The sequence below is a fragment of the Typopeltis vanoorti genome, chromosome 18 (genome assembly GCF_054136105.1).
Source record: "Typopeltis vanoorti isolate ZY-2024b chromosome 18, IOZ_Tvanoo_1.0, whole genome shotgun sequence".
NCBI lineage: Eukaryota > Metazoa > Arthropoda > Arachnida > Uropygi > Thelyphonidae > Typopeltis > Typopeltis vanoorti.
In genome coordinates this window covers 2922315-2944940 of record NC_143566.1, presented here as the reverse complement: position 1 = coordinate 2944940, position 22626 = coordinate 2922315, and the positions used below count along the sequence as shown (strand labels likewise).

The following is a 22626-nucleotide window of genomic DNA, read 5'->3' as shown; positions in this document are numbered from 1 at the left end:
TAACTGGGATTTTGTCATCATTTATTAAAGAGACTGCATTATTTTTTATACAGCTAGACATAACTCGTGACACACCAGTGTTACTACTTATGTCTAGTAGCACTTCAAGATATCAGACAAAATGAATTATATGCAAGGAAAAATTATCACTAAAAAATAGAGGAAACAAGCCATTAAAAGGAAGAACAAAGAAATTCTGTTTTTCTTGTTGCATTACATTATATAATTGATAAGTTGTTTTTCTGCTCCTAGCGGAACTGCAGTGGTGGTGGTGTTATTATTATTATTATCTGAGACTTCCAGGAAGTCAAGGACTCATCCAGGGAGGCTATAAATCACCCAAACCAGATATCATAAATTCCCTTAAATTCATTTATACTAGATGCACTCACCACCCCTAAGGGCAAATTATTCCACATTCAATCCACATTATTTAATCACTGAGAGAAAAACCTAGCTCTTACCCCTTTCTTGACTGTTAACAAACTTAAATTCCATGGATGCCCCATGTTCTCTCCCGACCTTCCATATAAAGAAAAATTCATAAGATGATATCTGATAACACCCATTAAAAAGTTTATAGACCTCTATCATATCACCCCTCTTTCTCCTGTTAACCAGAGTCTGTAATCCACATACTCACAATCTGTCTTCAGAATCTAAATCGCATAATCTGGATATGATCTTTGTAATAACTCTCCTCTGCACCCTTTAACTCTCCTCTGCACAGCTGCTTTATCTGCTTTGAAACCGAGAAACCAAATTTTGCACACAATAATCCAGGTGTGGTCTTATTAAGGTTCACTTCAACATCGCAATTATCTTCTGAGTTGCATTTGCCACTTTTGATATGTGACCTCTAAACGTCGAATTCCTATCCATCAATACACCAAGATAACTTGCTTCTTCAGTTTCACCCAAACCAGCTATCATACTTTCCCTTAAATTCATTCACACTAGATGGACTCACTGCCCCTAAGGGCAAATGTGCATCTTTGGTATGATTAGTATTCCAGCAGCAAATATGCCACTGGAACACTAATCATGCCAAAGTGCATAACTTTACTTACTAACATAAAACTTACAGCCATTTTCATTTGCCAAAATTTCTGGTCTATTCAGATCATTTTGTAATTACTGAATATCAGTAGAATCTCTGATTGCCCTGCCTATCTTCGCATCATAAGCAAACAATTGCATGTCTGATGTTAGATCCCGCCTGATGTCATTAATGTATAGATTGAACAATAATGGCCAAAGGACTGAACCCTGAGGTACACAACTGGTCATCTTAAATCTGTCAGATTCACACCCACTGTATACCACTTTTTGATATCTGTCTGTCAATCCTCCCATGATTCAAGTCAAGAGTTTATATTCCAATGCAATATTCTCCAGTTTATGCAACAGCCTATTGTGTGGTATCCTATCAAATGCCTTAGAAAAATCCAACATTATCATAGTGTGTCCATTCCCTTTATCCAACTCTAATATTTTATAACATTGTTACAGCTGAGTTGGATAAAGGGAATGGATACACTATGATAATGTTGGATTTTTCTAAGGCATTTGATAGGATACCACACGATAGGCTGTTGCATAAACAGAATATTGCATTGGAATATAAACTCTTGAGTTGGATCATGGGATGATTGACAGACAGATATCAAAAAGTGGTATACAGTGGGTGTGAATCTGCCAGATTTAAGGTGACCAGTTGTGTACCTCAGGGTTCAGTCCTTTGGCAAAAGACATTAGCAAATCATAAAAACACGGCCTTCCTTTAATAAACCCATGCTGTTCCTTGCAGAGTATGGAATGCTTATCTACCCATTTCTGTATGCAAGTTCTTACCAACTTCTCTAAAATCTTCACTACCACACCATAGATACTGATAGGTCAGTAGTTAAACACATCAGTTTTTGCACCACCCTCGTACAATGGAACTATCATACATTCCTTCCATTCCTGTGGGGTCATTCCTGAGCTGAAACTCAAGTTGCACAAATATGTGAAAGGCATAGCCAATTTGGCTGAACATTCCTTTAGGAACAGGTTGATATTCCATCCGTCCCTATTGACAAATTCTAATCCAGGTTATGCAAGAACTCTTCAACCTAATTTCCATGAAGCTCTAGCTCTTCATGCAACGTAGCAGTAGCACTGTGCACCATGCTATATACACCAGGTTGATATATCTTAGTAAAGTGAGCACTCATTAAATGAACAATATCCTTAGCTTCCAACACTCATGTACCATCTGCATTCAATAAAGTTATTCTTCCACATTAATTCTTTCATTTGCTTGTGGCATAATGATAAAATTCTTTTGGATTGCCTTTAGCTTGAATGGCCAATTTCTTTTCATACTCCAATTTAGCTTTCCTCACCATACTTGTTACTTTTCTGACTTGAGCTTTATATATTTCATAACTCCTCTCACTCTTATTGTCAAGATTATTCTTTCCACATCATCAACTTCTTGTGGATTTCTTGCTTAATAAGGTTGCACATCCATTTCGCTCTCAACCTATTTATTCTTCAAACACCAGGGATACATTCAGATATGATTAGCATTTAAGCACTTTTTCAAAGATTACCATGCTTTGCTGACATTTTCCCATTCAGTAACTGATACCATGGGACAAAAGATAATATTCACCTAAGTTGATCATAATTTCCAGCTTTGTAGTTCAGCATGTAACCTGTTTTAATTGGAGCATTAATACAATTAGATACTTCCCAAGAAAGTACAGCATGATTACGGTCACCAATTGGTGGTAAAATAGCCATATTCTTCACAGAGACCCCTTCTGATGTTATGAGCAAATCCAACACTCTTTGACTTCGAGTCCCTTCTTTCACATGCTGCTTGAGAAAGTTGTCTCACAACAATTCAATAATTTTCTCTTCTTTCTTATCATGAGATTTCTCTTCTACCCAATCAATGTTTAGAAAATTCAAGTCACCCATAATGATCATTCATTTGGTATCAATAAGACTAAATTGAGAATGCCTTTCTTTGTCCCATGCAACTGAGCTGCCATATCTGTAGCAACACCTGACCATACATTTCATTCTGTTAGCCTCCACTTCATACCAGATAGACTCAAATTTACCACTACATGGGACATTGTTACCATCATTATTTTCTTGTGTTTCTACCCTAACTGGACTTAAGTAATCTGATGTTATTAGTAGCACTCCTCCTCCTCTCCAATCTCTTCTGTCATTCCTAAAAATAGTATACTCATTACACTCAATCCTACTTACCTTATCTAGTTCTGATAGCCAGGTTTCACTAATGCTAATGATCTTAGGCCACATCGTATTCAACCCATATCTGAAGTAGAGAGATACCATATAAGTAGGGATTTACATCTAAATAGGAACACATTTAAATAGGGATTCCACAAGTGCAGTATTAGGCCTCGATGCTTCTTAACAATGCACTAAGAAATTTTCTTCTGAAGAAGGCACCGTGGCTATAGTTCTGTCTGTAGTTAGTTCCTGTTGAAATATGCAATTAGAATGGATTTCTTTTCTATCTTGTAAGACCTATCATTACAGTGCTTCCCATCATGTCTTTCATGACTTGAACCAATGTACTCTATTACACTAGCCAAAAAATTACAGTTGTGAAGATACTTCATTTAAACTTTGTGTACTTACACCTGAATAAAGGATTAACAAGAATATAATGTCTTGTCAAGCATAATTTCCTTTTCATAATAAAGTATATGCAAAGATTCTTCATTTTTTTTTTTTCCTTAAGTAGCTTCTCTAATGTGGAGGTTTTCAGCCATGGAACACCAGGTTTGGAGGATAAAGGCAAGCTCTGCTGTAGGGAAGTTTCAGTGTAAGAGAGGTTGAGGCTCTGTTGACAAAGGTTTAGAAGACACCATATTGTTGATAAGGAAAGGGTGAGGGAAAAGTTTATGTATGCATCTACCTGAGTGGATGCGTTTCTGTAAACTCCAAAAAAGAAAGAAAGAAAGGAGTTTTCTTTTTCATTGATGAACTGGATTCTGGGGTGCTGACTGTTGAGGTGCAGAAGGAAAGTTCCTACTATGCCTGAGTAAAGTTGCCAAATAGAGAACACATCATCAATATAAGTTAACCAAATACTAAATAGAAGGTTTGAAACTGTCAGTATAAAGAGCATGTTTTCAGGTAAAAACTATTAAAATAAATAATGATGGAATGAAAGAGTTAATGAAAGATGAGCGTTGTATGGTGACTCCATTATTAAACGTGTGCTGAAGGATAGAATGCACAAGGTATGGTTTCCAGGTGCAAAAATGAGTAGAGTGATTGAGGCATTAATAGGTACGAATGATTTGAGAGGGGACAAAGAGTGTATCAGAATGGATATCAGGAGGCTGCTTAGAAGGATAAAAGAGAATAGTGTGACAGGAAGGGTAGTTAGCATGTTGCCTAGGTATGACTGTGGTGAAATGAGGTGGAGAACAAGGATTATGAAAGATATGCTGGCTGAAATGTGTGAGGAAATGGGAGTACAGTTTGTTAATGTGTGGAATGAGTTTGAGGGATGAAGTGAGCTGTATGGGAGCAATGGACTGCATTTCAGTGTTTATGGTGTGAGTCGCTTGGAGAGACTGCTGCTGGAGGGTAGAGAAGCGAATAGAGAGAATGAATCAGATTGAGTGGGAAGTGATGTGGAAGAGTGGGAGAGTAAGACAAGAGAGATTGAAGAGGTGGTTATGAATGGAGAAATAAGTAGTATGAGTATAGAAAATGAGAGAATGGGTGTGCAAGAGGAGCAGGGAAACGGGGAGGCTCAGGGTGGACAGGGTCACACATCATGAGAAAGGTGGATGCTCCTAGAGGAGGTGAGCATATGTAGGCAGGAAAGGGATGGGATGACCAGGGATCAAGAGGAAACAGTTGGAATTGAAAAGGGTTTTAAAATGAAGAAGCAGAAAGGGAAATGGCCCCAGTCGAGCATGGAGAGATCACATTGAGTGAGTGGTAGTATCAGTGGAACCAGTTGTAGATCCAGAAATGAGCTTTTGTGTTTGTATACAAATGCTAGAAGTATAAGAAACTGTTCACCCAAAGATTGTCAGAATAAGTGAGACATGGTTGGAAGAGGATGACATCCTGACAGGAATAGAGATGGAAGGGTATGATGTGTTTTGTGAGGACAGAGGGGGTAAAAAAGGAGGGGGAGTTTAATAGCTGAATGTCTAATGCCTAACATTCACATAAATTTAGGCATTAGACATTCAGCTATTAAATCTATATTCTTCCTAATAATTAAAAATTGGTTCACACAGTTCAATATTGCAGAATCTCACAGTGAATATTCTTGAAGTAGAATTCTCTAATTCTTTCTTAGTTAACAAACACTTAATTCAGTTATGAGGCAGTTATCACTTCAAGGGGGGAAACACTTTTAAACTCCAAACTTCAGCTAATTTCAGTAGAACGCCTCAGTTAATGTTAGGATATATCAGGCGGAGCTAACTCTTATATCTTCACTCTGAATTATAATAAAATTAGACTGTTCTTACCGGGTTATTAGACTGTTCTCATCAGATTCACTATAGGCACTTTTAAAACTCTATTTAACTATCACTCTGAAGCAACATTATTCAAAAGAAATCATCTTTATAATAACTGAATTATTAAATTCACTACTCACTGATGAAACCTCAAAAAAGGTTGAAACCGGTCTGGGTAGTGACCTCTCCTCATAATGTAATTACAGTATTACATCCCCTAGTGGCTGTGTTTTTACATTATGAGAAAATATCAAGGATAGTGAGGGAGCTTGCTCCACCTTTGATTCGAGTTGCCTTGGTGTTGCACTACCAAGTGGTTACTTACCCTTGGATTTGCCAACAGTTTTCGGTATGTAACTCATAGATCTAAGTCCCAGTTCTTTAACTAAGTCCGAGTTCTTTAACTGCCAGTAAGTTTCACTTACTGGCAGTTAAACATCAAAAGATTTATATCTCCTTCATTATGAATTATTAATTATAGCGCTTCACAAGTTTTGATGCACTTGTATTAGGTAATATACTTATTCCTTATTTACTTCTATATAATAAATTCAGTCTTGCACTGTTCTTCTTTAAAACTATTGGAATTCATTGCAAGTTTAGAATTCCATATCAATATTCCAGATTGCCTATCAACTTCCCAGTCCCTTTTTAATCTAATTACCGCACTACAAATTCTGATATTGCCACCCCTTACTTTATTCAGTGCTGCCTCTAAGTTTTCTCTCCTGTTCGTTTTCGCTTTCTCATTAAATACGTTCATTCTTCCCGCGAAAACTTGTTCTCACAGTCCAACTCATATCAACTCCTTGCTTCCAATACCATAGCTCGCGCTATCTATTTTTAACCCTGTTACCATGACAATATCCAAATAAAATATAAACAGAAGCATTACATAAAATTTACTCTTACATACAGCAATCATAAATAAAAAAATATTATAGTTTACACAAAATACATTACATATGTAGTTTCTTATAGGATAATATTAATTAATTTAAACGATATTTTCATACAGAGTCTTTTTTATTACTATTATATTATTTAAGATTATATTTTTAATTAGTAATGAACAAAATTCAATGCAATTACACGAATAACAGACTTTAAGCAAGAGACAAACAATAAATAATATTTACAAGTCTTGCGCATGATATGGAGCATTATGTTGGAATCTGAAAGGAGTATTAATAATTTTAATTTCTCTTCATTCAGAATCTAACAGAGGTGTCAAATCATCCACCAATTGGTGAGAGTGACCATGAGGTGATTACCTGGGTGGTTGCCAGCAGTGCGAGGACCTCTGTGAGAAAAGGGTATATGTGAAACTACAAGGGGTGGGGGGATTATGAAGAGCTCAGGAGACAGCTTGCGGGTGTAGCATGGAATGAGGAATTAGCTGGAAAAGAGATCAATGCAGCTTGGAGGATTTTCAAAAACTGTTTAGTAGATGCAATGTCTAAATGTATTCCAAGGGTGAGAAGGTTAAATAAGGTGGGTTTGAGATAAAGAGATTAAGCATGCGATACAGAGAAAAAGGGCATTGTGGAGGCAGCATAAGAGAAGTGGAAATAGCCAATTCCATGAGGTCTACAAAGACCAAGCAAGGAGGGTGACATGGTTGGTGAGGGTAGCTAAAGAGAAGTATAAACAACAGTTGGCTAATGAAGCCAAAAAGAATCCTAAGGAGTTCTTTCGATATCTAGCCAGCAAAAGAAAGAATGATTATGGAAGGATGACATTGATTGGAGAAAATGGTATAAAGATAGCTGATGCAGAATGTGTGGTGGAGATACTTAATGAACAGTTCATAAAGATCTATCAATCTTGCGAATGTGACTTCATGGAGGGATTGCGTGCAGTTGATGATGGGGAAGGAGAGACTGACTGCAGGTGAGCAAGAGGTGTATGGGGAGCTGAGTAAACTAGATGTTAATAAGGCTTTGGGACTTGATAATATATCACCACGTATTTTGAAAGAATGTGCCAGGGAGATGACATCTGCCTTGACATATTTTTTTAATATGAGTCTTGCACTCGGTAAAGTTCCTAAGGAGTGGAAGGAGGGCAAGATTGTGCCACTTCATAAAGGAGGTGATCGAATTCAAGCATCAAACTATAGGCCTATCTGTGTGTCAGGTGTTGTGGTTAAGTTCTTGGAGAAGTTCGTGAGAACTAGGATCCAGAGTTGGGTTGATAACAATGGTATTATCTTTGATGGATAGCATGGATTTGCTAAAGGGAGGTCATGCTTTAGTAATCTACTTACTTATTACAATAAAGTGATTGCTTCCTTGGACAGAGGAAAAGGATACACAGTAATATACTTGGATTTCGCAAAGGCTTTTGATAGAGTACCTCATGATAGGTTGACAGTCAAACTACAGCAGATGGGGTTGGATATTAGATTGGTGCATTGGATTGGAGACTGGCTATCTGATAGGTATCAACAAGTTGTGTATGGGGGAGCGATATCCAGGAAAAGGAAAGTCACTAGTGGAGTGCCTCAGGAGTCTGTTTTAGGTCCACTGCTGTTTAACTTGTATATTAATGATATAGGTGAAGATTTGGATGGAGATATTCAGTTGTTTGCAGATGATGCAAAGTTGGGAAGAACCATGAAGTGTCGTGAAGATGTTGTGGCCTTACAGGAAGACTTGAATAGATTGAGTGATTGGGCACGGAAATGGGGATGTGAATTTAATGTTGCAAAATGTAAGGTTTTAAAATTTGGTAAACAAAGATGGGATGTAGAATTTATGCTTGGTGAGAATACAGGGTGTTCGGGATAAATTTGACATATTTATAATTAATTATATTTTTCCGTAAGTTACATGTATTAACACACACTTCTCTTCATTTAAAAGGTTGGACCCTTCTTCATTCATATACAAGATGTCAGAAAGGATAGATAGCTGGAACCCACCTAAATCATGGAAGAGAATAACTTGTATCATGATGATTCGTGCCGGCCATCAAAATAAGGATATTTCGACTGCTGCCCAATGCTCCCTAAATACAGTAAAAACAATCAGGCATGAACTAGAGACTTGCAATGGTGACTACGAGGATGTAGCAAGAAGAAAGATCCCTAGCAGACGATCTGATTGCGTTCGTACAGCAGAATTCCTCGCAAATCTGCAGGAACAGGTGTTGAAGATCCCTGGCATTGGAATTCGGGCTTTGTCACGTGAAATGAATGTTGCAGCCTCTACTATGAAGCTTGCACTCAATGAAGACCTCTGCTACTACTCATACAAGCGCCGCAAAGGTCAGCTGCTTACAGAAAAGGCCCGTGAAAAACGTTTGATAAACGCGAAGAAACTTCTAAGCAAAGTGAAACATCCTGCGGAACCACAAACAATCTGGTTCTTTTCCGATGAGAAAAACTTTTGCCAGGATCAAAAACACAACACGCAGAATAACAGATGGCTTGCATACAGTACAAAGGACATTCCTCGTGTAATGCAGACTAAATTTCCCCAAACTGTGATGGTTTTTGGATGTGTATCCTCTGAAGGCAATGTGATGCCTCCGCATTTTTTCCAAGAGGGCCTCAGGTTGACTTCAGATGGCTACGTGGAGTTGCTAAACACTGTAGTCAAGCCCTGGATAACAAGGGTAGCCAATGGTAGGCATTATGTATGGCAGCAGGATTCGGCCCCTTGCCACACCTCTGGGAAAAGTCAAAAATGGTTGTCTGAAAATTTCTATGACTTCACCAGTCCAAATGTTTGGCCTCCAAACTCCCCAGACCTTAACCCCATGGATTATTTTGTATGGGGCGCAGTTGAAAAAGACACCAATCGCACTTCCAGTAATACAAAAGCCCAGTTAATGGATAAAATTAAAACAGTTTTTGCGGCCCTTCCCAGGGAGACTGTAGCATCAGCTTGTTCGAGGTTCCGAAGTAGGATTGAAGCTGTGATCGATGCTAATGGTGGTTATTTTGAGTAAATCTTGTTGATAGTATTGTAATTAACTCTGCCTGTAATGTTTTTTGTCAATTCATTAAATTTAATAGATACAAAGAAGATTTTCTTTTTCCTTACGAAACTGTCAAATTTATCCCGAACACCCTGTATATTGTTGGAAGTAGAGGAAATAAAAGATCTGGGGGTGATAGTGGATAAGGATCTAAAATTTAGGGGACACATTGCCAAAATTGTGAAGACAACACAAAGGCTTCTTGGAATGATGCGGAGGACACCGACGTGTAGAAGTAGGGAGATTCTTGTTCCATTGTATAACGCTTTGATTAGGCCACACATGGACTATTGTGTCCATATTTGGTCATCGGGTGTTCAGAAGGATGAAGAGATGTTGGAAAGGGTCCAAAGGAGAAGACTGACTAAGGTAATTTCTGACCTCTGGAATGTCGAGTATGAGGAAAGATTGAGAAGATGTAATTTGCAGTCTGGTGGACAGGAGGAAGAGGGGAGATATGATAGAGACCATATGATCCTATAACAACCCCTTACAAGTTGGTAAGGGGTTGTTATAGGATCAATGCTGGAGAAGTTTTACAGAGAATAGTGGGAGATCAGGGAAGAACCAGAGGTCATCTCTGGAAACTGTATAAAGCGGGTGTGAGTAGGGGAGTGAGAGGCAGGTTTTTTCGTGCAGAGTTGTGAATGATTGGAATGCCTTGCCTGAAAATGTGGTGTCTGCAAAGAGTTTGTATGTGTTTAAAACACGGTATGATGAGCTGTGTGTGTGATAAAAGGACCTCCCAGATGAGTCTTTGACTCCATGAGGTCTTGGGGTGGTAATAAAATAAATAATAAATATCTCAAAAAGAAAACAATTAAATGAAAAAAATAATAATTAAAATGGTTATTCACATTTTAAATCCCTTCATGACTTATGTATTACCTTGTAAAAAACAAAGCATATTTTATTTATTTTTATTTATTATCAAAAGTCAATTAATTTACTGGTGACAGTAAACAAGATGCAAGTTTATTTATTTGAAAATGAAACGAAATATATAATTAAAAAAAAAAGTACTGTACGGTAAACTTCATTTATGCTAGTAAAAATAAATGACATTCTAAAACTGAAAAACAGATAGCTGTGTAATGATGCAGAGATCAATTTAATCATAACTAAACTGATGTGTACAGAAAGACTCTTGCACTGATACTTCTTATGTCTGTCTTGAATTCTGATAATGTTAATTCTGGATTTACTTCAGCAGTTGATTTTTCACCTGAAGTGGTTTCCTGATGAAAATAACAGGACTGTGTTTATCTGAGCATTGTCCCAGCTCATTTGACATTTCATCTCTTTAACCATTCACTTTTGGTTTAACGCAGTACGTTAAACCAAAAGTGAATGGTTTAGCCTGTAGCAAGTCATTAGCCTGTTATCCAGTCCCATCTGTTTCACTTTAGTTACCAACTTGTCATGTGGCAGTCTATAAAAAGCCTTTGCAAAATCCAAATACACTGCTGTATATGGATCTTACCTGTACAATGCATTTATGTCCTCCGTATAGATCATAGTCACATTTTTAAAACATCATGTTTCTATAAAAAATCCATGCTTACAATCACAGAGAATATACTGCAGTTATCATCCATACCTGAATCCTAGCTCTCACTAATCTCTCCAGTACTTTAACTATAATTTGTAGTCACAGTCTTATCACCATCTTTATGAAATGGAACACTTTCTTTCTTTTTCACCCCCTTGGGACCTCTGCTGTTGGAAAACTAATAAAATCAGGTATGCCAAGGCTACTGCCAACTTCCTGGAGGTTATCCTAACACATGATGATATACCATCAAGTTCTATTGCCTTATTGACATCAAGCTTACTTTACTCCTCATATACATCCTCCTCATTCACCAATATAACATATTTTCCCACTTCCTTTACGCTTGAGCTTCTCATGATTTAACACATAAAAATAAAACACCTTGATGATTTTTTTTTTACCAAATACCTCAACTACATCCTCTGCAGCAATTACCAGTCTACCATCTTTATTCATTAACATCATCTCTATTTTTTCTACTTGCCATATATCGAACAAACAAACAAAAATAATGGAAGGATTTTTCTTGGCCTGGTTTTCTAATTTCTGCTCTTGTACTGCACTTTTGCTTTTATGCTCCTCGTGCAACTGATTATTATCATTATTATTAGTATTATCTTCATCACCATCATCAACAGACCTTCATGGAGTCGAGAGACTTATCGTGGGCAGTCCCACTCTCACATTCGCAGCTCATCATACTTCAACTTAAATGCATTGTCCCTGCTCTCTCAGACAGTGCATTCTAATCACCCACCACTCTCCATGCAAAAAATCTACTTTCAACCCTTTGCTCACACTGCGTATACAGCTTCTAGGGATGACCTCTCATTCTCCCCCTGTCTCCAGATATTCTATGAAAAATCTCATTCATATTAATCTGGTAAACCCTTTACCAACTTATACATCTTGATCATGTCTCCCTTTTTACTTCAATCCACTAGGCTCTGTAATTTGTATTCTCTCAACCTGTCCTCATACTCCACATTCCAGAAACCAACAGTCAATCATCTCTGGATCCTCTCCAACATCTCATCATGCTTTTGAAAACTTGCGAACAAATCTGTGCACAGGAATCCATATACAGCGTGATGTGCAGCATTGTACAATGGAATCGAAACATCCTTACTTTGGCACATGGGCATTCTCTACATTATTCCCATAATCAGCTTTGTTGTCCTCACAATTTTAGCAAAATGTCCATAAAATGTCAAGTCCCTGTCAACCATCTTGCAGATGATTCATCTCCTCCACTTCCTCTAAAATATTCCCACCAATCCTGACTCTGCATCCCATCTTTGCTTCCCAAATTTTAAAACCATACACTTTGCTACATTAAAATGACATCCCCACACAATTGTCTCTTCAGACCCGGTTGCATAGCTACAACATCTGATCTACTTCTCATAACTCTCCCCAACTTTGCATCATCTGCAAAAACTGGATATCACCATTTAAGCCCTTTCCAATGTCATTTAAATACAAATTAAACAATGCCCCCAAAACAGATCCCTGGAGCATGCCACTAATGACTTTCCTCTTCTGGGATATCATTCCCCCTCCCCCCTTTTCCTGTACACAACTTGCTGATACATTTTAGACAGCCAGTCTCCAATCCAACGTACTAATCGTCTACTATACAATCCCATCTGTTCCAATTTAACTACTAGTTTGTCATGTGGCCATCTATCGAAAGCCTTTGCAAAATCTAAATATACTGCTCTATATGCATTCCCCTTGTCCAATATTGAATCACCTTGTTATGATAAGTTAACAGATTGCTAAAACACAATCTTATTTTAGCAAACCCACGATGGCCATTAAAGAGAATTCTACTGCTGTCAACCCAGGTGCGAATCCTTGTCCTCACTAGCTTCTCCAATATCTTGACCACAACTCCAGACAAGCAGATTGGCTTATAATTTGAAGTCTTAGTCTTGTCACTTCCTTTATGAAGCAGAATAATTTTGCCATGTTTCCATTTCTTTGGGATCTGGGCTAATCTAACACTCATGTTGAAAATGTTTGTTAAAGGTGCTGTTAACTCCCTGGAACATTCCCTCAAGATATGTGATGATATACCATCAAATCCCATGTCCTTGTTGATCAAGTTTACCCTATTCCTCATATACTTCCTCCTTACTCATCATCATTGGTTCCTTCCCCATTCTCACATTTTACACCTATCTTATTTAATCTCCTGACCTTTGGAATACACTCGGCCATTTCATCTGCCAGATGCTTAGTAGATATGAAGACTTGGTAGAGTAGATATGAAGCAGATCTTTCAGATTTCATGCTTAATCCCTTTGTTCATCCATTTGACACCTACCTTATTCGGTTTTTTGTCCATCTGACAGTTTAAGATTTAGCTTACCAAATTGTGTGGTAAGCTAATAAAAAACTCAGCCCACTTCAATGCCAGCATAGAAAACCTTACATTACAACTTTTTCACTATATTATTTCAGGAAATTACAACGTACTAGGATATATATTAAAATAAATTTTAATATATTTCTATATTTCGGCAACGTCACGCTGCCATTTTCAAGAACTTAGGTACAAGATACGTGCACGCAGGCACAGCACAAACAATAAATGAGTAAGAAGAATGAAACTATTATTTCTCCTAAAGTCCTGATGGTGCCCTCTAGCGGGCGATGTTGGTATTCTTGGGCGATTGGGCTGGAGGTCTTCTGATGAAGGTTTCATTCTTCTTATTTATTGTTTGTGCTGTGCCTGCGTGCACGTATCTTGTACCTAAGTTCTTGAAAATGGCAGCGTGACGTTGCCGAAATATAGAAATATATTAAAATTTATTTTAATATATATCCTAGTACGTTGTAATTTCCTGAAATATAGTGAAAATGCATAACCAACGTCTAAGCCTTTCCACGAGAACTTACATTCCAACATACTGACATAATGGTCAGTTTTGACGTCTCCTCCTTATTCACAAATGTCCCACTCAAGGAAACCTTAGAATTAATCCAAGCTAAATTTCCTCCTGATATCTCAGCCCTATTTTAGTTCACAATGAACTCAGGCTATTTCGTTTGGCAAGGAAAATTATACAAATAGAGGGGGACTTCCATGGGTTCTCCACTCTCCCCACCTCTGGCCAATTTCTTTATGGAGACTTTTGAAGAGAAAGTCTTAAACTCTGCCCCACAAAAAGCAACCATATGGCTTCGCTACGTTGATGATGTGTTGGCATTTGGTATGTGTGTGTGTTGAAAGCTCCTGATAAGATAAGTGTTATTTTAAGTTATCGTTGATAAAATTACTTGAATATTACGTAGTTTTGTTTAACTTGCGTATCTTAGTGTGTATGTTTGTGTATTTTTGGTATTTCATTTTATAATTTGATAAAATACATTAGAAGTAAGTATGGCTCCTGTACGAAGGAAAATGGCAGCCAGTAATGATGGTTCGCCATCTTTATTCAAGAACAGTAATATAAAGGAGATGATTCAGTGTACTATCTGCAAGATGTACACTTTGCAGAGTGCGGTCGGAGTGTGGTTAGATGATAATAAAGGAGTGAATGTGTGTAGAAAATGTAGGGAGAATGAGGAATTAAAGTGTATTTCGGGTCGTGAGTGTGATATTTTTGTCAAATGAAAAAAATAGTGATATGACAAGAAATGGTGAGCTTGTATCAAAGAACTGTGAGGGTGTGAATGATAGCATTAATTCAGAGCATATTAATGGTTTTACAAAGAATAAAAAAGATGAGATAGATGCAATGAGTGACATCGCGTTGTTGAGTGGTGCGATACAAAGGGCAAAACAGCAGCTAGAGCGTATGAGCAAAAGTCGACTGAATGAACCAGCCAATAATAAAAAGTATGATAGGGAAAATAAACGTATGAGTGTGTGAACATGGACAAAATGAAGAATAGAGTGCTGTATGGAAACTTGTTAGTACGAGGTGTGTTAGTAGAGGATTTGACAAAATCATACCAACCTGGTGCAACCATAAAGGATATAACTGAGTCTATTAGAAAGCAAAAGGAAAGGGTGAAAGAAATGATTGTTGTGGCAGGTACGAATGATTTCAAAGGAGATAAAATGGAAATGATAGAGGACCTGAATGAATTGTTTGAGGTAGCAAAAGAAAAGAGTGAGAGAGTTAGAAGGATTAGCCTTTTGCCACAGTATGACAGTGAAATGTTACTGAGTGGAATTTGTAGACGTGTGGAGTGAGTTCAATGGGCGAAACGATCTATATAAGATGGATGGCTTGCATTTGAATGGATACAGTGTAAGGAGACTTGAAAAAGTGTTGCTGAATGTAGTGGATGTGCAAAATCAGGGAAACTAGATTTATTAAGAGGGGTGGGCAGATATACAGTCCTTAGGGAGGCAGTTGAATGTATGAATGAGTATAATATGCCAGAGCGAATAAGGACAACAAATCAGAAAGGGATAGTTAATTTAAGGCATCAAGGCAGGGTTGGGGGATAATGGGGGTCTTAAATTCATGTACACTAATGCTAGGAGCATTAGGAACAAGAAGGAAGAGTTTTTGGCCATGGTTGGCACTTCCAGACCACAGGTTATTGGTATTAGTGAATCATGGCTGACTATAGATGATATAGCTAGTGGGATTGAATGTGATGGGTATAGTGTGTTCAGGAATGACAGGGAGAATAAAATGGGGGGAAGAGTATTGTTGATGATAACTGATGAGCTGCAGCCAAGGAGAATAGAAGTTGAATTGCAGGATAGAGAAAACGGCACATTTCAGGCCATTTGGTGTGAGATTGTGGCTAGCAGAACAAAATATACAACTGGGTGCTGCTATAGACCAGGTGATGGAAAAGATGGTGGTGACAGTATGCACAAGCAAATAGAAGAAATGAGTGAAAGAAGGGTAATTATTATGGGAGATTTCAACTATGGTCGCATTGACTGGAGTGAGGAGAGAACACACGGAGGAAAGAATTGGATTTTATGCGGTTATTAAGGGATAACTATCTGTGACAGCATGTAATGGAAAATACTAGGGGTTAAGAGTGCTTGACCTAGTAATTACATCTGATGATTTGCCTGTAACAAATATGACCACATTGCCACCAATTGGTGAGAGTGAACAAATTCTTGACTTGGGAGGTGGCTGAAGGTGTGGAATTTACAATTAAGACAGGGTACATGTGGAATTATCGGGCTAGAAAGTATGATAAGCTTAGGAGTTTGATTAGTTCAGTGCCATGGCATGTACAACTGCAAGGACTAGAAGTTGATAGTGCATGGGAGGCAGTTAAGAAGTGTTAGCATGAAGCAATGGCTGACTGTATACCTAGAGTCCGAATAATAAATCAAGTAGGAGTTAAATGGATGAAAAACACCATTAAGCTTGAGCTGCAAAAAAAGAAACAACTATGGAGGGAATTTAAGGAGAAAGGTGACCTGTAGGCACAAGAACGGTATAAAGCGCAGGCCAGAAGGGTAACGAGTGTGGTAAGAAAAGCAAACAAGGATTATGAAAGAACATTGGCCATGCAGGCTAAAGAGAATCCTAAACAGTTTTTTCGATATGTTGCAAGTAAAAGGAAAAATGTACATGGCAGAATGATTTTAAAGAATGCCGATGGTAGGGAGGTAATGAATCAGTTGATATAGTTGAGTTACTGAGTGAGCACTTTGCAAGAATATATCATCCAGGTGGTGACATTGCAGAAATGAATGAACCAGTAGATTATATGGGAATTGTGGTGAATGAAGTGGAGGTGAGTAGTGTATTGCATAACCTCAATGTCAATACATCTGTGGGATTGGATGGTATACCAGCTCGTGTCGTATGAGAAGCAGCTAAAGAACTGTCAGTACCTTTGACCATTTTGTTTAATTTGAGTCTCGGGTCTGGGTTAGTCCCGAGGGGGTGGAAAGAGGGGAAAATAGTTCCACTGCATAAAGGTGGTTCCAAGACTGCTGTTGTAAATTACCGACCGATTAGCATATCAGGAATCATTGTCAAGGTCTTAGAGAAATTAGTCAAGGAAAGAATACAGGATTGGATAGATGAAAAAGGGATATTGTATGGGGGACAACATGGTTTTGTGAAGGGTAGATCATGCCTCAGTAACTTGCTCACGTTTTATAACACAGTGACGGCTGAACTGGATAAGGGTAATGGGTTTACAGTGATTCTACTGGACCTTGCCAAGGCCTTTGACAGGATACCACATGGAATCCTAATCAGTAAACTGGAGCAGATGGGGATGGATATAGGGTTGGTGAGATGGATAGGAGGGTGATTAATGGAGAGATACCAGAGAGTGGTTTATTCAGGAGTGGAGTCTAAAAGACGGCTTGTGACTAGTGGTATGTGCCGCAGGGCTCTGTTCTTGGACCACTGCTTTTCAATTTGTTCATCAATGATATAGGTAAGGACTAATAAATGATAATGAACTCATCTACGTCTTTCGGCATCAACATCCAGATAAGAAGTCCTACACATGGAGGTCAGCAATCATAGCGACTAATAGGCCACTACCAAGCACGACTGGACAGATACATTTAGAAACGTCTTTCCTCTAGTTAGAAACATCTCACACGTTCCATCCTACATCTCAGATCAGCTGCAACTTTCATTATCTTTGGAAGCATCCAAATCAGGATGCCTATTGGATTTTCAACAATACCCTCCTGAAAGATCCAGATTACATAATAAACACTCAGACTTTAATAACCAACCTCACTCACTTGAAAGGGGATACAAAACCAATGAAAACATGGTAGCCCCCACCTAAAATCACAAATAAATTCCTTTATGCAGATCTACAGTCACCAGAAAAATCAACAGAGGAACATTAGAATCCAACAACTTGAAGAACAGCTCAAGTATCTCAAAGAAGAAAGCCCTGAATGTCATTCAGCACCCCAGGCCATGCAAAGACACTCAGAATTATCTGCAAATGGTGTCCTACTTAGATCGTGGCATACACAAAAAAATCTTTCAGATGCCCCCACAAAATATTTTTTCTCTTTGGAAAAAAAATGCCAGGCAGCAAACTCCATCTCTGCTATCAGACTTCAAGATGGCAACATCACAGAAGATCCAAATAAAGTAACTACTGAAATCCTATAATATTTACAAGAATGCATACAGCTCTACAGGAACATTGACGAAATACTAAACGAAACAAAAAATATCTCTGCAACAGATCAGAACCACTTAGAAAACAAAATCCTGCTAAATAAACTGAAAACAGTATGCACATCCTTGCCAAAGAACAAATCACCTGCACTTGATGGTCTCACATCACAGTTTTTCCAAATCTTCTGGAATCAACTCGGACCACTTCTCCTAAAAACGCTGCAAGAAGCCTACCTCAATGGGCTCCCACAATCCGTCACGACCTCAGTAGCATGATCGACATCCCTTCTTTGGTATCCGACCACACGGATATCCGAAACTATCCATTCTCCCTAATTAATACCAAATGCAAAATCATTTCCAAAATTATAGCAAACCGAATAAAGCTAACACTGCCTGAAGTTATTGGCCAACATCAAACGTACTCTGTCCCAGGAAGATTAATACACGATAACCTCCATTTAATAAGAGATCTCATCCACATCGCAAACAGCCAACATGAAAACCTAGTTTCATGTTGGCTTGATCAGGAGAAGGATTTTATGAAGTCTTAAAGCCATTTGGGTATGGTCCTATCAACATTTAAATTTTCACATTTCACATCCGTAGATGCTGTATGGTCACTGCCATACCTCACATGGTTTTGGCAATGATTTCTTCTGCTAGAATAAGTGGTAGGGTCGCAGATACCCTTTCCACACAAAGTTTGTAGGACAATCACAAACATCCATGCCCATGGTGGGATTCGAACCTGCAGCCTCTTGGCTGGAGAGCAGGCAAGCTAACCACTCGGCCAACCAGGCCAGGTTCTCATCAGTGAAACAGTGCAATTGCTATGCAGGGATTCACTCTTCTGTTTAAAAATCAACAACAGGTTCACTTGCACTTTGTCATACTCTCGAAGGATCAAGCAAGGATGTCCTCTCTCTCTGGACAATTATACACACTGGCCATAGAACCCTTCTTAAAAAGAGTACACGACACCAACATCGCCAAACAGAGCCACATCAAAAAATAACCCTATCAGCATATGCCGATGACGTACTGTAATAGTCCGAAATGAAGAAGAAATGACAGTAACTGAGGAAACACACAGACTATATGCACAAGCCTCAGGGTCCAAATTAAATTCTGCAAAACCCACTGTCTTGTGGTCAGGCAGATGGAAGGCTAGAAATGATTCTTCAATTGAATGTACCTGATCAAGTGAAGGTCAAACATACTTAGGTGTGCACCTTGGCAACACCAAAATATATAACACACTGAACTGGACAGAGCTGCAAAACCAATTTATACAGGTGCTAGGTAAATGGAACAGCATTCGTTCCATGTCTTCACTTGGAGGAAGAGTACTAATAGTTAACCAGATGGCTGCGAGTGTTTTAATGCATACCCTCCAAGTACTCACACCCCCTGAAGAATTTCTCCACCACATTCAAAAGGCAATCAAACGTTTCCTCTGGAACAATACTAACTGGACAACCTACCCTGAACTCTGCAAGCCACTCAGTAAGGAAGGTCAAGGACTGATTTCAATTGAAAACAAGATTAGATCCTTCAGGATAATCCTCCTCCTAAAGACACTTCAGTGTAATCATACTTATGTAACCGCCTTCGATTACATCACAAAATCATCCACCAGAGGACTTACACTTTCCACAAAACTGAATGGCCAGTTCTGCACCATCTCCTCCTAAACTACCTCATTTTTACAAAGATGCTCTACAGCAGTGGAAAAACACAGAACTTCATCACACACTGACAGGATCAACAGAGTCAGCTATACTTACAGAACCACTATTTTTGAACAGAAACATAACAAGTCTCAAATTGGCCAGCCCTTTCTTTTTCCTACATGGGACCTCCTGACCCAGACCCTAAAGTGGAAAACATTCACAAGCCTACCAATGAAGAACCCAAAAACTGAAAAGCAATATCAACAGATGCAAGCTGTTATTATAAAAGCCTATCCAGATATCACTACACCTCAGGAGTCCGTATTCCTTCTAGAAACTGCTCAGAGCCAATATTTCATCTTGTATCATCTGAAGACTCACTTCCAATTCTTCCCTCCAACTACAAGAAAATATACCACTTCCTCATGTCAGTGCCTCCAACTTTGCACTTTGTATATATTCATCCTTAACCCTCTCATCTACAAGGCTGCACATGCCACTCAGTTTTGTTTTCAGTGGGATCTTCCATATAAATCAAAGTGTGCCAAACCAGATTCTGACATACAGTGGAGACTATGGCATAACATCTTGTCAACTCCTTCTAAGCTCTACAAATTTCAGCTCAGAGAAATAGATCTGTGTTTATTCTGTGAAGTTTCAGGCACCTTGGAACACATATCTAACCTGTCCCACAAACAAAGTGATGATCCCCTATGTCTTGAATACTGCCTCTAGCACTATGCACATAACCAACTACTGGAATTTAGTTCATACAAAAGAGAACAGACACAGAATATGCAATTTCCTTTTCATCTGCGCTAAGGCTGCCATCTACAGCTTCTACCTAAAACACACAAGAAATAACCAGTACCCATCCATCACCGAATCAACACAAACCCTCGTGTATAATCTACATTGGAAACTACAAAGCAGGCTTTCACTGAAATTTTGTTTTTTTGCAGTTGTTTACCATTATTTCAAGTTACTGGATGCTTTCTTGATCTGGAAGCTGGTTACATTATTTACTTATCTTATTATTAAGTAGGCAGCAGGAGCAATTATCATGAAAGACTTCAACTATAGAAGAAGGAAAGGGCATGTGGTAAAATGGAAATGGAATTTATACAATTATTTAAGGATAATTACCTGAAACAACACATGATGGAGAGAACCACAAGTTTGAGAGTGTTCGATCTGGTAACAGAATCAGAAGCTCTCTAACAACAGGAGCAACTCCACCTGAAGTCAGGGAATGTGACTATACAGTCCTGTCCTGGGAGGTTGTTAGCATATGGAATTTTTAGTCAAAAACTGATTATGGAACTACAAAGCTAGCAATTAAGACAAACTTATGAGGCCACTTGGACCAGTGCCATGGTACAAATGGCATTACTACATGAGAATCAGTCAGGGATTGCTTGAATGAGGCAGTATCAGACTGCATACCCAGGGTCAGGAGGATAAACCGAGCAGGGATTAAGTGGATGAGATTCATGTGCAACAAGAATGTGCACATGAATTGGCATTGCCTCTAACGAATTTGTTTAATCTAAATCTCAACTCTGCAAGGTTCCAAGAGAGTGGAAAGAGGGCAAGATAGTTCCATTACATAAAGGTGACACAGACAGCAGTAGAAAATTACAGATCAATTAGTATCTCCAAAGTGGTGGTTAAAGTATTCGAAAAGTTGGTTAAAGGCAAAATTCAGGAAGGGGTGGATAAAAATATGATACTCTATAGGGGGCAAGTATAGCTTTGTTTTTAAAAGGGAGGTCCTGTCTCAGTAATTTATTCGCATTTTATAATAAGGTGACAGGACAAATAGATAAAGGAATAGCTACATTATGATACTGCTGGACTTTGCAAATGCTTCTGACAGAATACCACATGGAAAATTATTACATAAGATTGAGCAAATGGGAATGGATATGAGGTTAGTGGCATGGATAACAGTGGCTAACAGACAGTCATCAGAGGGGCAGTGTATGGTAGAGTGGAATCAAGGCAAATGAGGGTGACTAGTGGAATCTCCCAGGGCTCTGTACTAGGACTACCTCTTTAATTTGTACATTAATCATATAGCAGAAGATTTGACGAGGGAAATTTAGTCATTTGCTGATGATGTAAAACTATGGGGGGGGGGTTATAGTTTATAATGGTGATATAGATATCTTGCAGGATGATAAATAAATTAGCAGTGTGGACAAAGAATGACAGTTGTCAATTTAATGTTGTAAAATGTAAGCTAATGCACTTTGGGATAAAAGGGTTACATACTCCGCATCATATTGAAGGTAGTAGAATACCGAAAATTGATGAGACTAGGGATCTGGAGGTGATAGTGGATAGAGATTTCAAATTAAGAGCACATATTGCAAGAGTTTGCAAAACAGCTCAGAGGATTATTTGGATGTTGAAGAATATATTGACAAGTAAAGATAGGGAGATTATTATCCCTCTTTAGAAGGTTATGATTAGGACCACACGATGAAATGCAGGTAACCATTCGGTCACCTGCATTTCTAGGGGACAGGGAAGTGGTGCAGTGGATTCAGAGAAGAATGACCAAGCTCGTGACAGGTCTGCAGAATGTTTCCTTTGAGGATACATTGAAGGTTTGTTGGTTGCAGAGTTTAACTGACAGGCAGAGGAGAGGGGATATGACTGAAACAAAGTTAGGAAAAAGATTCCATAAGTTACTAAAGGGGTTCTATAAGATTGACACAAAAATTTTTTTCAATCCATGGGGTGTAGCGGAAAACAGTTGGTCACAC

At 38.5% G+C, this 22626-nt stretch overlaps 1 protein-coding gene across 1 annotated transcript in view; it reads right to left on the bottom strand.

Moving 5' to 3' along the window:
- Nucleotides 1–22626, bottom strand: part of ACC (acetyl-CoA carboxylase) — a 1393224-nt gene that overhangs the window by 749022 nt on the left and 621576 nt on the right. The window lies entirely within an intron of this gene.